Raw genomic sequence first — 4,739 nt, forward strand, 5'->3', positions numbered from 1 at the left:
GCTAAGCGCACGCTCTACCATTTGAGCTAATCCCCCAATTGCTGCCTTTCCTTAAATCTTTTCCAGCAATTGTTAAAAGATAAATCCCTCTTTACGAAATTAAAAATTGAATTTCTAAGTTTGATTCGTGTAGCATGGCACCTAATTTATAGGTGTAATGCCAACATTTTCTTGAACATGCATCGCAAAATGAACTCCTGTAAAACAAAATACGTTGATTCAAAATATTTTTCATTACATACAGTGGATCCGGAGTAAGCTCATTGCCGAAATTGACAAAAATATGTGGTGTTCCGCTGGTGGTTCAGTGGTAGAATTCTCGCCTGCCACGTGGGAGACCGGGGTTCGATTCCCCGCTAGCGCATGAAATTTCCCTCGGATGCATTGTCCTAATCAATAACACTCATCCTGTGGTTTCTTTTTCGCGCTTGCTGTGTCGTACCAAAATCATCAGAAGAAACGGGTTTTGAAATAAAATGACATTGGTACGTGAGGCATAGCAAGTTACCATGTGGTATAGTGGCTAGGATATGGCGTTTTCACCGCCATGGCCCGGGTTCGATTCCCGGCGTGGGAAACCCGTTTTTTTTATTATGGCCGGCAAAAAGAGATTACGGCAATACAATCAACACTTGAATGAGTATTATTCCAGGACACGAACACTGACAAGGATAGGAAGAATCGCCATTCATCGAGCTTGTTAAAAAGAAAATTGATATTTTGAACGAATAAAGTTGTGTCGCATTTTCGAGAATTTAATGTGTTTTAATTGATTGAATAGGGAAAAAATATGGAGGATGCGGGCATCGATCCCGCTACCTCGCGCATGCAAAGCGCGCGCTCTTCCATTTGAGCTAGTCCCCCAGAGCCGCCGAAACGCATTGAAATCTATTGTTACAATGACACATATCTATTTTGGTTTTTTTACATTTGAATACCCAAACAAACTATTTGCGAAAACCGCAAAATGAAAGCATTATTTTCAATATTTTGCATACATACCAATTAAGCTAACCGGCAATGTCTTTCAAATTAATTCCTGCCGAAATCCGGGATTGAACCAGGGTCATTCAGATCTTTAGTCTGACGCTCTCCCACCTGAGCTATTTCGGCATACAGCTTAAAACGTGTATTCATATTCTTCAGGCGTTTTCGATCATCCACCTAGTTCCCTTGCTGCACACAACAACGGAGCATACTGGGCAATTTCAAAATGTCAGGTTGTTATAAATATGCATACATATAATTATTTAATAAATTTCTACTCCACTGCCAGTATATAAATTTGACTTAGGGAAGTAAAATATTTTTCAAAATCTTTTCCATGGAACTGTCCTTCGAACCGGATTTGAACCAGTGACCTAGGGATGTTTGTTTACTTATCTACAGTCCCCCGCTCTACCGACTGAGCTATCGAAGGCTGATAACGGCCAACTTCTTTATTGATCAATCAATATTTGTCATACAATAGTTAATAGAATTTTGATAATATTATTAAAAACTTAGGTATGAATATTATTTTTAAAATTTTTACGAAAAATATTCAACGGAAAGCCACGGTTTTTTGAAGCATGATTTGAGATCCAAAGCACAATATTTTGGAGGATGCGGGCGTCGATCCCGCTACCTCGCGCATGCTAAGCGCGCGCTCTAACATTTGAGCTAATCCCCCAATTGCTGCCTTTCCTTAAATCTTTTCCAGCAATTGTTAAAAGATAAATCCCTCTTTACGAAATTAAAAATTGAATTTCTAAGTTTGATTCGTGTAGCATGGTACCTAATTTATAGGTGTAATGCCAACATTTTCTTGAACATGCATCGCAAAATGAACTGCTGTAAAACAAAATACGTTGATTCAAAATATGTTTCATACAGCGGATCCGGAGTAAGCTTATTGCCGAAATTGACAAGAATATGTGGTGTTACGCCGGTGGTTCTGTGGTAGAATTCTCGACTACCACGCGGGAGACCGGGGATCGATTTCCCGATGGCGCATGAAATTCCCCTCGGATGCATTGTCCTAATCAATAACACCCATCCTGTGGTTTCTTTTTCGCCCTTGCTGTGTCGTACCAAAATCATCAGAAGAAACGGGTAATTTTGAAATAAAACGACATTGGTACGTAAGGCATAGCAAGTTCCCATGTGGTCTAGTGGCTAGGATATGGCGTTTTCACCGCCATGGCCTGGGTTTGATTCCCAGGTTTTACCTTGAACAAAGAGGAATTTCGAGATGCTTTGTCGCTGAGATAAAAGAAACATATCCCTGATCTGGCAAGTAAATGTCCGTGCGGAGTCCCATTTAATATCAACCACCAAATGGATTGTAAAACAGGTGGTTTTATACATTCACGACACGATAATCTACGAAATCTCGAAGCTGCTTTGTTGTCGGAAGTGTGCAAAGATGTTGCAATAGTTGACCTGCATCTAAGAACGAAAGGGGACTTATAGGCTCATTAATATCATTACCGAGACGTAAGCCTAAGCAAAACTGCTGCTTCCTACTGGTTGCTGCTCTTAAATTTGCATGTTTAGGGAAAATGCATGTGTGTTATTGGTTGTGACGAAAGGGGACGAAATCCTAAATAATTCAATGTCGATATATGCATGTCTTTTGTACGGATCAAGTCAAAACGGGTCTTTCAAACTGAAAGCTAGATAAATGCATTGATATGGTAGGGAGGAAATACACAAATATTTATCTTGGCAAGATTGGAATAGAAGATGCGTTCCCCTAACGCTCTTGTCAGATAGATATAGAATGTAGTGTGACTGAATGACCTCGTAAATGTATAATATAATTATAGAGTTTATTAGTCGGTGCTTTACAGACCTCGATCAATAATCTGGTCACAGCCACAAGGGAAAAAGCACATACCGCAAATCAGGAATATTCTTTAGATAAATAATTTATTGAATTTCATATATGAAAATCAGTGGCGTAGCCACACTGGCGATTTAGTCCTGCTATGGAAATTTTATTAACATTATTCATTTCTTTAGAAATTCATTGTTTTCACTGTCAAAACCAAAATATCAGCATAGTGGGACTTAATTGTCAGGCTGACTACGCCACGAATTAAAATCATTTGTATTTAAGAATTGCTTCACTGCCTATACAACAAACAACAAGTGTGAAAGTGACCATGGAGAACGAAATTGTTGATTTAAATGTCCTATATGTGAACTTAAACAATATATTTCAAGTTTTGTTTACCATCTACATACCTACCGCTACTTTACCGCTTTTTAATGTTCGTATATTGTGTTATGAATATTGTGTTCGGTATTGTGAAAGACTGTATAGCTATCCAAATGACAAATGTCATTGCATAATACTGTTCATATTAAAAGTCCAAAAGGCATAATAACGATGAATATTTGTTGAATAGCTGGCAATAATACAATTTGACCTAAAACGTCTTTCGAGAAATAACGGGGGAAATTTGCAGTCATGCAGATGACAACCAAAGGAATGGCTGCTAATTAGCAATTATCATAAGTTCATAGGAAACAATCTGCATACAAAAGTTGTTTTATAGGTCGCATTAGCATATGCACTGATATAGCGAATAAGATCTCGGGATTTTGACGAAAGAACGTTGCATAAATGAATTTAGTCCGCCTTTCGTCCTTAGATGCAGGTCAACTAATAGAACCAATCCTTCACCAATAAACTGGCGAATGTTTTGATTTGAGGTCAGCTAATATGGAGAATGGAGCACGTCTGGATGTAAAAGCAAGGGGGTTTTATAGACAAGGCCAATGTGCATTTTTTGACGTTAGAGTTGCACATGTAAATGCCATGTCTAATAAATCCCAACCAATTGAGAATATCTTACATCGACACGAAATGGAAAAGAAAAGGGCTTATAACAAAAGAATCATTGAAATTGAACAAGGAGTTTTCACACCACTAGTTTTTGGAACAAATGGGGCGATGGGCAAAGAATGTATCGCTTTTCATAAAAATAATGTTGGCATCGAAGATCGCGGAAAAATATAATAGTCCTTATTTAACGATAATGGCTTATTTGAGAACAAAACTCTCTTTTAGTTTAATTAGGTCAGCCCTTTTATGTCTACGTGGAACAAGAATACCTTTTTATAGTGGCAATTATTTATCTTTTAACTTTTAAATTTTACATCAACATAATTTTGTAAAACTGGTTTAATTAAGGCAGGCTTGTTATGCCTACGTGGAACAAGATTACCTTTTTTTTAAAGAATATAATGTATATGTGTAAATATTGATGTAAATTAGATTTTGAGAATAAAAAGATTTTTTTTAAATTCCCGGCGTGGGAAACCCGTTTTTTTATTATGGCCAGCAAAAAGAGATTACGGCAATACAATCAATACAAACAATTTATTTAAACACGTTGGAATATTCAGTTAAAAAATACAACTGGTTTACAAAATTGCCGTGAGAGAGTCGTTATATATATTAGTAAAATAATCATTTGTAGCTTTCTCAAATTGAGGAAAGAGGGTTAAATTACGCATTTCTTCAGGAAAGCTATTCCATAGCAAAGCCCCGTTATAGCATAAGCTACGTTTTAGATAGTTCGTTCGTGGCTTTTGGTAAATTTAATTTAAATTGATTATTTCTAAAGTCATATTTAGAATTTCGAATAGAAAACAAGGTTTGTAAATATGGAGGCATATTTCCTTTTAATATTTTAAACATCAACTGAGACTTCAATTTTTTACGTCGTATATAGAGATTATCTAAT

General features: G+C 36.8%; 4 non-coding genes across 4 annotated transcripts; 2 read left to right on the top strand and 2 right to left on the bottom strand.

The window, feature by feature from the left end:
* Positions 1 to 293: 293 nt before the first annotated feature.
* Trnag-gcc lies at positions 294 to 364 on the top strand. The gene has a single exon. It is a non-coding gene; the product is annotated as a tRNA-Gly (tRNA).
* A 141-nt stretch (positions 365 to 505) lies between these two features.
* On the top strand, positions 506 to 577 carry Trnae-uuc. The gene has a single exon. It is a non-coding gene; the product is annotated as a tRNA-Glu (tRNA).
* Positions 578 to 1,040: 463 nt separating this feature from the next.
* Positions 1,041 to 1,113, bottom strand: Trnaf-aaa. Its single transcript has one exon. It is a non-coding gene; the product is annotated as a tRNA-Phe (tRNA).
* A 220-nt stretch (positions 1,114 to 1,333) lies between these two features.
* Positions 1,334 to 1,420, bottom strand: Trnay-gua. The gene is given in 2 exon segments: positions 1,334 to 1,369; positions 1,384 to 1,420. It is a non-coding gene; the product is annotated as a tRNA-Tyr (tRNA).
* Between the last annotated feature and the right edge of the window lie 3,319 nt (positions 1,421 to 4,739).

This window comes from Dendronephthya gigantea, unplaced genomic scaffold, assembly GCF_004324835.1.
Source record: "Dendronephthya gigantea isolate DGI-Jeju-01 unplaced genomic scaffold, DenGig_1.0 000740F, whole genome shotgun sequence".
Taxonomy (NCBI): Eukaryota; Metazoa; Cnidaria; class Anthozoa; order Malacalcyonacea; family Nephtheidae; genus Dendronephthya; species Dendronephthya gigantea.